The following is a 15,647-nucleotide window of genomic DNA, read 5'->3' on the forward strand; positions in this document are numbered from 1 at the left end:
GCCAGGGGGCACCCCTAGAATGCCCTGGTAAGTCCTCGTTCTCAGACACATTTCTGTGGCAACATCATAAAGCAATTGAGACAGGCCCCTTTCTGAATTAACCCCAAAATGAACATTGTCAGAAATGGATGGCAGTCCCAGCCATCACCCCAGCTCCCTGCACAGCCTGGCTTTCTGACCAATTATATGCACGAACTTGAGGGGTGCATAGGAGAACAAGAGTCGCTAGCAGCCCTCGGGCCTCTGGACGGAGGTGGAGGCTGGGTCCCCCACTCAGAAGCACAGAGATCTCGCTGCAGTTCCAGCAAGAAGACGCCTAGAAGACTCGCCCCAGCTGCATGCAGACAGAAGAAATAAAGGGGTGCTGCCTGCCACTGGAGCTCTCACCATGAACGAGCCATCAGCTGGCAGTGGGGGTCATGGCCCTCCCGAGGGAGCTGACACACCCTTTCCTCTCCGAGCCCTCGGCTCAAATCCCAGTCCCGTGCTATGTCAGCCATGTCCTTCGGGACAAGTCGCTGAGCCCATTTCCTCCCCTGCAAATTGGCAGGAAACAGCACACAGTGGGCTCCCACCCAACACCTGGCAGTCGGGGTTACCTGTCCACCCACAGAGCCGTCATCCCACCTCTCATCTCTAAGAAGCATCAGGTAGGAAAGGGTGAGCTGTTGTTAGCAGGAGTGAAGGAGGTGGGGTGGGCTCCATGGACATCAGGGACCACGTGGCCATGTCATTGTCCTCATCGTCTTCGCCCTCCTGTCCCTGCTGGCTTCACTGTTTGCAAACCCCACCCCTCTCTTGTTTGACCCCACAGCTGCTCTGCAAGGATGGTGGGGGTCCTGAGGTGGTTAGAGGTGATCCTTCTGAAGATCAGAGACAGGACCTGGTGGGGCTGTTTAGCCCATGAGGGCTCCAACAAACCCCCCAGAATGCCGCCCAGGGAGCAAGGAGGCCAGGGGTCCCGGACCCTGCCACCCCCTGAGTCAGGATGCCTCAGCCCCAGGCCTCACCCCGGGAAGCCAGCTCGGTAGAGTTCTGCTCAGTGCCCAGGCAGGGTTGGAGATGGTGGGCAGGAGGCACTGAATGGGGGGGATGCACCTAGGCCAGGTGAGCCCAGAACCTGCCTGCAGGGGGTTGGAGCGCTCGGCCTGGGTCCCCGCTGCCCCCACGGCCCCCAGCATACCTGCTGTGGCTCCAACATCATGGAAACCTGCTCTCTCCACAGGGGCGCTCCTTACTGCACAATAGCCTCACCTTCAACCGGGGCTGGGAAAACGCAAACCCCAAGCTGGCTTCCCGATGCTCATGCACCTCCGCTCTGAGGCCTGAGCCCCCATGCTGGATGCCAGGTGCTTGCTGAGGGCCCGGGAGGGAGCAGGAGAGCCAAGGAGCAGCCTCAGGCCTACAGCTCCCCTTGTATCTGTCTCATAATAAGTACTGAAGGTTTATTTGAAGGAAAAAAACAAACAAACAAACTTTGCCACTTAAAAAAAAAAAAGGTTCAGCTCTCCTCCTGACCTCCCCAACCCCTTCTGCCCGGGACTGGAGTTCCTATTCATGACTCACTGGAGGCAATCCCAGTAACAGAATCCGACATAATGAACAAAACTCTTTACTTCTGATTATGGCTCATTACCATAACGGAGATAATTCCTGGAATCTCGCTCCAAATTTACTCTCCTCTTAAAGTTTTCAATTAAGAGCACAACCTTGATGGAAAACGGCCGTTTTCTGGAGCATTCTCCAAAGTTCTGATTCCTCGTTGCTGAGGGGTTTATGTGTGTGTGTTGTTTTTTTTCCTAAAACAGATGAAGAATCTGGATGATTCTGAATAAAATTGGGGTCAAATACCTCACCCAAAAAGGGGAGTGGAGGGCGGACAAAGCAGAGATTTGGTAGGTCAGCCGGGCCGCAGGCAGCAGCCTGGGGGGCTGGGCCCTGTGCCCCCGGGATCTGGCGATCCCGCCTGTTGGGGAGGGTCTCGGGCTTTGCAGCCCGGAACGTACCCCGGAGCCGCACGCGGGGCGCAGCGCAGGTTCCCGGTCAGGCGACGTCTGGAAGGACGACCTGGGAGCCAGGCCCCGCTGCCAGCAAAGCAGCTGAAGTCCTGAGGAAACTTCCTGATTGCATTAAAGAGGTAGCACCACCAGGACATAATTAAATCTGCTGGAGGACGTGGCTCCCGGAATGCTCCTGTTTGGATCGAGCAGACTTGGGCGGACAGGGCTAGAGGCAGGGGCCGGGGGGACTGCCCCAGAATCGGGTCCGGGCCGCCGCGGGCCCTCCCCATCTGGGCTCGCGCAGCCAGCGGCGCTGGGGGTCTTTCCCGCTCAGGGGTCCGCCCTGCTGATGCCGCAGCCGCCCCAAACCCGCATTTCCTAGTGATCGCCGTGCGTAGCTCCGGCTACTGGCCGCGCACCCCACGCCCTAGGCCCTGCTGGTTCGCAGGTGGGGCGGGGATGACCCCCAAGGCCCTGGGCCGGGGGGTGGAGCGCAGGATCCGAGCTCGCCTTCGCACACCACGCCGCTCAGGTGCAAGGAGGCGAGCGCCCTTCATGCGCCTGCGTCCACACAGTCCCTGGCACACGCCGCGGGCAGCGCCCGGGCGCCCGGCCCACGTGGGGCGAGCTCGGACTCGGAGGAAGGAGAAAGCGTGCGGGGATCTGCCACGGCTCCGCCCTCCCCTGGGAGCCTCGGCGATCCCGGACTGACGCTCTCTGCACGACCTCTGCAAGGAAACTGCAGGCAGAGGGCTGCGGGTGTCAGCTCAGACCTGCCACCTACTGGCTAAGTGACCTTGGGGCTTTCCTTAACCTCGTTGAGGCTATTTTCTCATCTGTGAAATGGGGATCATAACAGAGTTGGTTTGAGGCTTGAAATAAGAGAATTACACAAAGCACTAAACCCAGGGAAAGCACCCTAGAGATGACAGCAGCTATTGCTTTGGTTATTGTTATTCTTAGAAAGGGAAAACAGAACTATTCCAACAGGAATTGGTGCCTGAGGGGGAATCTCAAAGTCTGGTCCTTCACTTGGCAGTTCCAGTACCAGCAGGACACAACTCCTACTAACCTAATCGACAAGAGACTGAGAGATACACCCAAGGCAGCATTCTCCATGGAGAACGTTTCTATTTAAAAGTCCCTGAGGCAGCTAGACCCCCTATTCCCATGCAATGACTATGGAGAAAAAGAATATATGAGAATTTCTTAACATAGGTTTGTTTTACAAATGTACAAATGCGAGCATGATCAAAGAAACCAAAAGACCACCACACAGCAGCTCAGGCAGTCTGTCATGTGTGCACACTCCCATGGGTCTCCATCACCCAGCAGGAATCCTGGGTCCCTGCCCAGGCTGGCACTGTCGTCTCTCACCTGGGCCACCCCATCTTATCCACCTCTGCCCCACGCATAGCTGCTCCCCACTTGGGTCTGCCCCAGCCATCTTCTGCTCTGTAACCCCTGCTCAGGAATCCTTCGCTGAACCCCCAGCTCCCCCTCTGTACTTCCACAGCCCTGAACCTGGACCGCTTCATGGGAGCAGGCGTTTGTGCCATGGGTGAGAGCTCAGTTCTGGAGCCTGAGGTCGGGGCCTGCCTCTACCACCTGGCTGCTCAGAGATGCTGGGCAGGTGGGCGGCTCTCTCTGCCTGCGTCTCCTCCCCACGAACGGTGCTCTGAGACTGCGTGTGCTCAGCTCAACCACGTGCAGAACCTCACAGTGCGCCCTCAGGGAATGTGCCTAACAGGCCCGGGGTACACTGGGCACCCCATGAATGCATGGGTTACTTCTAGGAAGGAAGGGAAAAAAAAAAAGGGCCAGAGACACTGAAAAAAGGAAACAGCTTTTGAAGGAAGGCTTGAAGGAGGGGCAAGAACAACCCAGGCAGGGGGAGAAGCAGGGGAGCACATGTGTGTGCAAGCATGGGTGCAGTTGTGTGCATCTATGTGTGTGTGCACGTGTAGGTGTGCACGTGTGCAGGGTGGGGTTCTGAGGGTACCCAGGATACACACACACACACACATACACTTGAATACAAGGAATATAAAACTGTGAACTAAGCAAAGAACCCAAGAAACTTTAAAAAATGAACAAGTAAGAAATTAATTTAATTTGAAACAATAATAAAATAAGACATAAATAAAACCCAAGGCTAGTTCTGTGGAAGACCATTAAAATAAGCAAACCTCTGGGAAGCCCAGCAAAATCAACAAGGGAGAGGTACAATAACACAGTAAGGGTCTTGCACGGGCCTCGGGCTCCCTTCCAGGGCTTTGCTGTGGCGGCCACCTCCTAGAGGAGGGCAGGAAGCCAAGTCTGGGGACAGCGTGGGGCTGGGGCCAGGATGCCCCTGGGCAGACCGTGCCTTTCTTTGCAGCCTCGATTTCCCCTCCCACGACCCGACCAAGCTCAACGTCTTCCTCTGCGCCCTCCCCCGTCTCGCCACCCATTTCCTCAGTCATCCTCTCTGCTTACCATTCCCAGGCTCCTTGAGCTTCCCACTGAGAACCTGACTCCCCAGGAAGGAAGCATCTTCAACGCAGGCTGCTATCCTGGGCACCAAGCACAGAAGTCAGCTGCCTTCCAGCAACCTCCGCTCCATGCCTCAACTCCATCCCCGGGGCCTAACGCATGTGCACATGCACACACATGTGCAAATGCATTCATACAGATACATCCACACCCATGCACACCCACAGATGCACACCCATGCACACAGAACACACGCTCATAACCACGCACACACATATACATAATGCACACATGGAGTCATGCACACACACACATTGCGCACATGTACATATGTGCACACGCACTCCTGCGCACACATGCATGCCCGCACTCACACGCTCACACATGCTCACACGCACACTCACACAGGGCTGTGCTAAAACATCTATTTAATGCAGAAGCACCTCAGGTGCAGAGAGTTGTCTCATGTCACAGAACTCAGGGAGCAGAACGCAGGTCTCCAGTTCTTTCAGCTCTACTGTAGGTATTTTTAAGTAACAGATTTACAAAAATGCGGGGTTCCAAACACTGGGGAAACAAAATGAGAGGATGGACGTCATGCCCTCAGCCCAGTGCCTGAGAGTATAAGTGCTGAATAAGCAGCAACTACCATTATTAATTACCGTCAGTCTTGTTATTGGCAGGAAATATGGATGAAACGGAGGTGGGCTGAGAACCCGAAGCCCCTCAGAAGACGTGCATTTGCCTTGTCTGTGCTGCCACCTCCTGGCCTCTGTGGGTAGCTCCCCGTGATGGAGATCCGAAAGGGAACCAGCCCTACTCCGGGGAACCCCAAGCCTCCATGGTCACCCAGGGGAGCATACTCCCCACAACATCCTGCTTCCACTCCACTCAGTGCCCCTTTAATCCCCCCAGGATCGTACAAGAAAGAAAGTCTCCAGCTTGGCTGAGCGCTACACTGTCCTGTTTGAACAATGCACACACATGCACCCACAAAGGCTGACACTCCTGCTCTCTTGCTTCCTCCCAAAACTCGGTGGGCCATGCTCAGCTTACTCCAGAGTTGATGCCACTTATCATAAAGGCGCATGTGAGCAGAGTCAGGAGGAGCTGTTTTGTTTACTTTACAGATGGTAAAACTGAGGCCCTGGGAGAAGACAGCCGGGACCCAAGCCCACAGCTGTTACTGACTGGCTCCAAGTGTGGATGGCCCGGTGCTCGGTGTTTGAGACAAGTCCTTGGGAAGCTCTGGTTCCAGCCCAGATAGCAGCCAGCCAGCTGTAGGGACAGCTCTGGTGCTCTCAGAATGTGCCAGAATGTGGCCAGCAGATGCCAACTTCAGTGTGGGGCAGGGAGCCCTTGGGAGGTGCCGTTGTAGTTTTGGTCATTGTCCGGGAACTTAGCATCTTGTGGGGGAAGCACATGTTTCGACAAATGGGTGCAATGCAGTGTTTGGAGAGATACGGCGGGTACCTGCATGGAGGGGATGGGGAAGGGGCCCCAAGTGACTGGGGGCAGTGTAGAGAGGGTTCCCTGGTGGGAGGGAGTCTTGACTGAATCTTCACAAATACTGTGTAATTCAATGTCAACGAAAAGGTGGGGCACAGTAGGTAGAGGTATGAGTGTGGGGTTTGGGTAGGAGGAGAACACATCCAAGCTTTCATGGAGGAAGGCTGGCAGTGGACACGTGCACAGATGTGGCTTTTATGGCTGCAAACCAAACTGACCCTTTTAACCCTCCCCTTCTCCAAAATCCCCACTGAAATGACGGATAATGCAGCCACAGCCATAACTAACTAACTAATGCCTTTGCTAAGAACTCTGCCTGTGTTAACCTCCACCCCCACCCATGCTTTAAGGTGCACACCACTCTCATTTCACAGCCAAGGGATGGCTGAGACCACGCAGCCGGTGACAAGGGTGAGATTCCAAACAGGCTCCAAAATCCATGTTCTAGGCGCCCTGCGGAATTGCCTCTTGCGGACCTCGGGGGGAATGCGACTCAGCGTGGGAAAGCAGAGGGTGAGAAGGTGAAGGAGTCGTGCAAGATGTGCACAGGAGACAGCACTGGGGGCTGAGGGGTTGCCCTGAAGGCACTCAAGAGGAGGAAAACCTGCTGGGGATAAGCATGGGCGCCCCACAGTCACCCTCAGGACCAGAGCAGAGGCACGGCAGGGGGCTCAGGAGCTCCTGCGTTCCTGCTAAGCCCGTCTCCACATGGGGGACCACTCCAGGAGCTCAGCTCAGGCCAGCAGGAGTCTAGCTGTCCACCAGGGACCCTCATGGAGCCAGGACGGGGACGGGGTGGGGGCAATGTCTCAGTTGCAACAACAGACACAGAAGAGGGGATCCCCCACCCCCAATAGGCAACCACCACCAACTGTGGTGCACCACACCCTCTGAGACAAGAGGCTCTCGCCTTCCAAGGCACAACTAAGGCAAGTTAAAACGTACCGGGACAAACATCTGTCTGACATCCCATCAGCCTAAGTAAGCAGAATAGCATCCTTGGTGTATTAAAAGATAAATTACCCCAAAAGATCTGAGGGGTCAAAGCAAATGACGCTAAAAAAACAGAACACATCGGAATATCTCTAGCTCATTTTTACAGAAACATTTGCACCCATACCCAACAAATAGAGAATATATGTCTTTTCAAGCTAACTTATAATATATGAAAAAGTTGACAATATGCTAGATAGCAAGGAAACCCACCACTTTTCACAGAATTAACACTATGCAAAGCACATTCTCTTAGCAAGCAGCAGTACAATTTGAAAACATCAATGAAAAAACAATGTTAAAAATGCCTTTTGAATGTAGCTTATGAGGGGTGACAATGGGATTGGGAAAGCCATAAGGACCACACTCCACTTTGTATAGTTTATGGATGGATGAGTACAAAAATAGGGGAAGGAAACAAACAGACAAAGGTACCCAGTGTTCTTTTTTACTTCAATTGCTCTTTTTCACTCTAATTATTATTCTTGTTATTTTTGTGTGTGTGCTAATGAAGGTGTCAGGGATTGATTTAGGTGATGAATGTACAACTATGTAATGGTACTGTAAACAATCGAAAGTACGATTTGTTTTGTATGACTGCGTGGTATGTGAATATATCTCAATAAAATGAAGATTAAAAAAAAAATGCCTTTTGGAAGTTAAAATAACTTCCACAATGGAAATTATAAAATCTTTGGAACTTAATACCAATAAGAGTAATTGCAGGTTAAAATTATGGAATTCAACAAAAATGGTACTTAAGAGGAGTTTATATGCTCAAATTCATTTGTTATAAACATGATAAGAGGGGCAAGGGAGAGAGCGGATAGCAACTTGGGTTACCAAGAGAAAATTAAAACTAAAATGAAAAATTCCTTAGAAATGCATTACAATAAGAGCATGACCTATGGGATATGTTCAAATCAGATTTCAGGGGAAATTTTATAGCCTTGAATATATATACTTGAGTGTAAGAAATACTTGAATATATACTTACTTTATGAACTAAGCAAAAGACACAGGAAACTTTAAAAAGGGAACAAATAAGAAATAGTTTAATTTAAAACAACATTATTCAAAGTAGACTTGATAAATAAAACCCAAAGTTAGTTATTTGAAAGCCTGTTAAAATAAACACACCTCTGGGAAGTTACACAAAATTTTTTAAAAAAGGGGGAAAAAGCACAAATTTTTTAAAAATTAGGTTAAGAAAAGTAACAGGACTATAGATATGGAGGAGATTTTTCAAATTACTAGGTACAACTTTATTCTGATGGGTTTTTTTAATCTGGGTGAAATGGAAGATTTTCTTGGAATTCATAAATTAGCAAAATTGGCTTAACAAAAGGCAGAAAACTTGACCAGAAAAATAACCAAGAAAAAATTGAAAAGGTGACTAGTGTTAGCCACTGGTTTCGTCAGACTCAGGATGGGGGTTACTATTCTATAGATGTTAACAAAGAACAAAAGGGAATTGAAAGTGCTCCACTTCTTTCTACATGAATAACACACTGAACAGGATCACACATGCACACACACACGTGCACACACACACACTTTGCAATGATATGGAAAGAACTCCCAAGACACAACAGTTAAATTAAGAATAGCAGGTTTCTGAACAAAACAGTCCTGTGTGTGTGTGTGTGTGTGTCTGTGTGTGTGTGTATGTGTTTAAAAGATACCATACAGGGTTAAAAATCAATATGAGTGTAAATATTCTAGAAAATGGTCAGGATGGCTACCCATCAAACAGATCAGTGAGCTCTGTGGAGAGGGCAGTAAGGTGAGGGGCTTTGGGAAGAGAGAGATAAAGAGGAAATTTCTTTTTACTCTATTCCTGTATTGTTGGAATGCTTTATAAATTGAATATAGTTATATATTACTTCAAAATAATTAAATTAAACTAAATGTGAGCCAATGAATAAATTTAAATAAATAAAACCAATAATTAATAATTTGGTAACATTAACTTTAAGAGAAGAGTAATTATTGCCTATTAATTACTAATTAAAAATTCATAAGGTAAAGAATAAAAATTAAAAATTTAGAAAGCATATGGAAAGATATTTTTATAAGAGCATATTTTAAAAATACATTTGTAATTAAAGAGGTAGAAAAGGCTTGCCCAAACAAGATACAAAACCTCAAGGCCTTCAGGAAATTATTGCCAGATTTGATTGAACGAAGATTTAAAACCTTTGTACGGAGAAAGACATCATGGACATATTAAAAGACAAGTGTCATACCAGGGAAAAAGCATTTGTGACATTCATAAACAGCCACAGGATTTATATCCAGAATACATAAGGACCTTTTACAAAATCAATATGTAAAAGGCAAACAACCCAAAGAAATATTGACAAAGGATATGCACAAACCACAGAAGATACAAAAGTGGCCAATAAATACTTGAAGAGATGCTAAATCCCTCTAGTTTTCTGGTAAGCATGCAAATTTAAACAATAATATAATATTTCTCGAGGCAAAAATTAAAAGCATGGAGCGGGTTCACTGTGGTGGGAATTGAGACACTTTCTGAACTGCGGGTGGGAATATAACTTGGGACAGCCTTTTAGGAGCACAGGTTGACTCAAAAATGTGAGGGGGGAAAAGTGCCTACCCTTTGATCAGCAATACTTTAAATAATCCATGCTGGAGAAAGACTTGTGTGCCTGGAGTGCGTCCCAGCCACTGTGGGGGCAGCGCCTTTTGAAGTTTAGGAAGCTGAGACTTGGAAGGGCTGGGAGCCTGGCCTGAAGTCACAGGCAAGATGGAGAAACACAGTGTGAGCCCAAGCAGTGCAAATCCTTTGCTTTTAAAGCCACTTCTTTATACTAATTCTCCTTACAACACTGCTTGAAGTGGGCAGAAAAAGGGAAAATGACCAAAAAGTCCATAAAAAAAATTATGGTCCAAGCATTCCTTGGAATATTTTGCAGCTATAAAAACTGAGACACCCTGAATTGCAAAAATCTCTGAGGCATATTTTTAGCTGAAGGAAACAAGTCCTAGCAAGATGTGTATCACATGATCCCAGGGATTTTAAAATATGTGTTTGCATGGGCATGCACAATGAATGTGTGTGTGTGCACGTGCATTTGTGAGTGTAAATGCAAACAAGGGGACTGGGAAAATACAAATTTAATTCTTAGCAATGGTAACCTCTGAGAAGAGGAGAGGCATGAGATGGAATAAATTTTGCTTTTTTTACCTATTGATTTATGTATCGTTTGATTAATTTGCTGTAAAAAATGTACTCATGCACTTTCTGTGAAATAAAAATAGTTAAAAGCCTTTTGAAAGATAAATACGTTTGATAAGACCTACACAGAAACTGTATAAAGACATCTACAAAGTTCTACTGCGGACAGTAAAGGAAAGATTTAAAGAATTTAGTTCATCTCAAAGAAAAAGACACAAAAGAATGGGCAAGAAAATATTTAAAAAGAAGAGAAATACCAATATAAAAATGCCAGGTATACCAAAGGTAGAAAACGTGATGTAAAAACACAGTTGGCTGTGGTACAAAAATGGAGAAATGAGTGCGAGAGAGACCGGAAACATTCAAACAGCCCCAGATACACACACAAAGATTTCTTTATTGTACTTGTTGCTTCTTTTTCATCTCTCTCTTCCTACCTTACATTGGAAAGGAAGAATTTCCTTTAATTACTTGAATAAAGTATTTAAAAGCTTGTATTTTCTTTGGGTGGCTTCCCCTAATTTGTTAAAACTCTTATTTTTGTTTACTTTCCATATCATTATCTAACACTTGTCCATACCTATGGCTTCTGAAACAAGACAAGGGTCTTAGCACACTCTCATTTCTTTGTGGTCTCTCTGTTGTTAGCACCTCACATTTTAGTTTTGGATTATTATGAACATAGTTTATTCACCGACAAGTCATTTCTAAGACGGATGCACCTGTCCATCCCAAATCTGGTTGCACTTTTCCTGCATTCATTTTACTTGCTGAAATATTTTCTCCAAGAATATTTTGGGGGTAGATTTTCTGAGATCTTGTATGACTGACTGTGCCAGTTTGGATGTATTATGCCCCTCAAAATGCCATTATCTTTGGCACAATCTTGTGGGGGCAGACGTATTAGTGTTGATTAAATTGGAATCCTTTGATTGAGTGTTTCCATGGAGATGTGACTTGATCAACTGTGAGTGAAACATTTGATTGGATAATTTCCATGGAGGCGTTACCCTGCCCATTTGGGGTGGGTGTTAATTGGATCACTGGAGTTGTATAAAGGAGTTCACAGACAGAAGGACCTAAGAGCAACTGAGAGTGACATTCTGAAGAGGAGCTACAGATAAGAGAGGATAAAATGCCCCAAGACTGACATTTTGGAGAACGGCATTTGAAATGCAACCTGGGAGCAAGCAGACGCCAGCCACGTGCCTTCTGAGTTAACAGAGGTTTTCCAGACACCATTGGCCATCCTCCAGTGAAGGTACCCTACTGTTGATGCCTTACCTTGGACTCTTTTCATGGCCTTCAGACTGTAACTTTGTTACCAAATCAACCCCCTTTATAAAAGCCAATCCATCTCTGGTATTTTGCATAACGGCAGCATTAGCAAACCGTAACACTGATATTACCTTATTTCAACCCCCACTTCAAATGGTGATTCAGTAGGATTCTAGATTCAAAGTTCTTTTCCTTTCACATCTTAACATTGTCATTCTCTTTTCTTTTTCATTTGTCAGTATGAACCCTAATCCTCAACCTGTTACCTGCTTTTTCTCTGGGTGATTTTTAGAAATTTTGACTTTAAAAGTTTATGTTTTTCTTTAAAAATATATGCAACATTTTAACTTAAAAATGTAAATGCTTTTTCTATCCTAAATTGTCCTTTCAGTTTGAGGTCTTACGTCTGTTTCTTAATTTGGGGAAATTCTCAGTTGGTTTTCAGTTATTTCCTCTTATCTATTGTTTCCTCTGCTATTTCTGGCTCTCGTCTTAGATAAATATGAGCACTTCTACTTCTCACTTCCGTGCCTCTTCAACTCATCATCTCTTGGCCCTTTCCCACTCTTTAGAAGAGCTGCTCAACCCGACCTCCCAACACATCCTGCTCGTCAACTTCCCCAGAACATTCATCATTTCAGCTCTTCATGTTCACATCCAATATCCCCTGCTGGCTCTTCTGAACTGCTTCTTCTGGCCTGTGTTTCATGCATCCTGCTGTATCTCCCTGAGGATATTTATTACCTGTGTTTAAATGCTCTTCCTGTCTATTTATCTGCTTCCTCCAGGGCTCATTCTGTGGTCTTTTCCATTCAGCATTTTCTCTCCTCACATGTCTCAATCTTTCCCCATGGCTGCTCACTTTCCCTGGGAATGATCACCCACCTTAACTGGTCAATTATACTTGGGAGCAGGGAGCCCGAGTCAATACCTTGCTGGTGAGTTTAGGGAAGGCTGGTAAGGCACTGTTCAAGTTTGCTAATGCTGCCAGAATGCAAAACACCAGAGTTGGACTGGCTTTTAGAAAAGGGGGATTATTTGCTTACACAGTTACAGTCTTAAGGCATAAAGTGTCCAAGGTAACACATCAGCAATTGGGTACCTTCACTGGAGGATGGCCAATGGTGTCTGGAAAACCTCTGTTTGCTGGGAAGTCATGTGGCTGGTGTCTGCTCCAAAGTTCTGGTTTCAAAATGGCTTTCTCCCAGGACATTCCTCTCTAGGCTGCAGCTCCTCTTCAAAATGTCACTCTCAGTTGCTCTTGGGGTATTTGTCCTCTCTTAGCTTCTCTGGTGCTAGAGTCTGCTTTCAACAGCCATCTTCAAACTATCTCTCATCTGCAGCTCCTCTCTCAGCTCCTGTGCTTTCTTCAAAGTGTCCCTCTTGGCTGTAGCAAGCCTGCTCCTTCTGTCTGAGCTTATATCATGCTCCAGTGAACTAATCAAGGTCCATGCTGAATGGGCGGGGCCACACCTCCATGGAAATCATCCAATGAAAGATCTCGCCCACAGTTGAGTGAACACATCTCCATGGAAACATCCAATCAAAAGTCTCCAACCCAATCAACTCCAATACATTTCCTGCCCACACAAGACTACATCAAAGATAATGGCGTTTTTGGGGACATAATACATCCAAACCAGTACAGGCAGTCTTCAGAACAGAGAGCCTGTGGCAAGATAACCTGGGCTCATTTCACCCCACTGGGCTACTCTAGCCCTCAGGGAACTTCCCTGTCCTTTAAGTCCTGGTGCCATCTTTGTCAATCTCTACTGTAATTGACTATCTCTTGGGGTGGGGAGGAGGGTGTGCCTAGTGTCAGCCAGGTATCCTGCCCAGGTGCAGTGGCACTCACTCAGGTGGATTCTGGGGCTGTTCTGCTCTATAGCGTCTCCTGCCTGCATGAAAACAGTGCTGGGCAAGCAGTAGATCCCAGGGACATAAGGCAGGGAAGGAGCTGCTCCAGCCTTCCACCCTGGCCTATGCCTCCCCTCCCACCCAGGACCCCACTGCATTCTGCCTCTCTAGGGATTTCTCACAGGTTTTCATCTTAGGTTCTGAGTTCCAGCAACCAATTATCCATTTTGTGGCATCCACAAGAAATGCATTCATGTGGTAGAGCCAGCCTCTCATGTTAACTCATCATTGTATCAAGAACCAAAAGTCAAAATTTTAAATAAAAAATCACAGCATCGTATGTAGTAATAAGTGAAGAACACGGACACATGCAGCATTGCTTGTGGGAGTATGAACTGTTACATCCTCCCTGGAGGGCATGTCAGCAACACTGTCCAAAAGCTTGAAGGATTGGTAGATGCAAGAAGTCTGGGAAAGATGGTGTAGACTCACTTTTCCCTCCTCCTTCCCTATAAATGCAACTAAATACCCTGGAAGTAACTCCTCAGGCAATCATGAAACAACTCTGAATGATGGAAAGAAAAAGTCAGGCTGGCTAGGGACCTCAGGATTTGGGCAATGATACAGCAGTGACTCCCAGGGTTTTTTTTGCTCTCCAGTAAATCCTGACAGGGCCTGAGAGAAGCCTTAACCTGGATCTGCTAAAAGGCATGGGGAGGAGGTTTTGGGAAGAAAGCAAGAAAAAGAAAGGCCTGCTCTCTCTGGCAAAAGGATCATGAAAGGGGTAGCCCAGCCAAGACCTTGTGGGAGCTATTTACCTGATCCAGGCCAAGGGTAGCTGGAGGCCCATCCAACATTGGCCACAAGGCCTGGCCAGGGACCCATCTCACACCCCACCTGGAGGGGTGGCAGGTCTCATCCACCACAGCTGCACCCTCCACAGGGCCTCTGTCCCACATCTGGGGTGACAGTGGGCTCAGTCAGCCACAGCACATGACCATGTTCCCAAAACCTACCACTCAGCACTGGGAAACACCTGCAGGGATTGAGTGGGAGCCCCAGCAGATCCAGAAGAACAAACCAGCCCAGAATAGCCTTGTAAGAACTTTAAACAATAAATTGTCATTGACTCTACAGCCCACAAAAGTACACCATGACCTACATGCTAAACTCTATGTTAAAATAGAACATTTAAGGAGGATCAACAGTTTCCTAACACAATAACCAAAATGTCCAACATACAATGAAAATCACTCATCATATTATGAATCACAAGAAATGCAACTTGAACGAGGAAAGAAAATCAACTGATGTCAAAACTAAGATGAATCAGATGTTGGAATTATCTGACAAAGATTTTTAAGGCACCATCATAAAAATGTTTCAAAAATAATTACTAATTCTCTTCTAAAAAGAATGGAATTGAAAAATGGAAATTATAGACCTAAAAAATAAATTAACTGAAGTAAAAAATGTACTAGATGGGCTTAATCATAGAGTGATGATGACAGAGGACAGAATCATTCAGCCTGAGGAGAGATCAATAGAATGGACCCATCTGAACAACAGAGATAGAAAAGAATAAAAAAAAAGAACAGAAGTGACATCACCAAAAGGGTGGAGTAAGACATGCTGGTGTACATTCCCCCCTTGACACGGAAACAAATGGGGGCTGCAGAATCAACTTTCTCAAAACTCTGGAAGATGACTGAGCCTATAGAATAACTCAACCAATGCTGAATCAGGAAAGGGGAAGAAAACATATAAGCCTTAGGAGAGCAATGAGAAATTTACCAGTCCAGGCCCTTCCCCCACACCTGGACCCAGGTGCAGTTTGTGTGACTTGCTGCGGTGGTTCAGCATCCATGGTACCTGATGACACGTGGTGGTGGTGGCTGGGCAGCCCACACACATTCAAGTGCAGGTCCCTGAGGCTCTACCCAACCATGCAGTGGTTTGGCAGTTTGGTGGCCCACATTCATTTCCAGTGTGGGTCCCTGAAGCCTGATTACAGGGTGCATATAAAAGAAAATATTGGGTTCCTTTGTTCATTGACTGCATGGAAGACAGACTCATGGCATGGGTCTGGGTCTATAACCAGGGAAAGGGGAAACAGCCATGTAACCTCAGAGTGGATCCAGGGCTCCAAGCTGGAAGGAAAACACAGACCAGAGTGTGGGAGGGGAACTGAACTGATTGCAGCTGCCAGAGAGGAAAAACTGAAATAAAAACAAAAAACACAGCACTGGGAGGAGAAGCTTAGGAGAGGAACTTCTTCCTTGGAGGGGGAACAGTTGCACATACAGGGGAATTCTTGAAAGTTACTGTGC

Source organism: Choloepus didactylus, chromosome 15, assembly GCF_015220235.1.
Source record: "Choloepus didactylus isolate mChoDid1 chromosome 15, mChoDid1.pri, whole genome shotgun sequence".
NCBI lineage: Eukaryota > Metazoa > Chordata > Mammalia > Pilosa > Megalonychidae > Choloepus > Choloepus didactylus.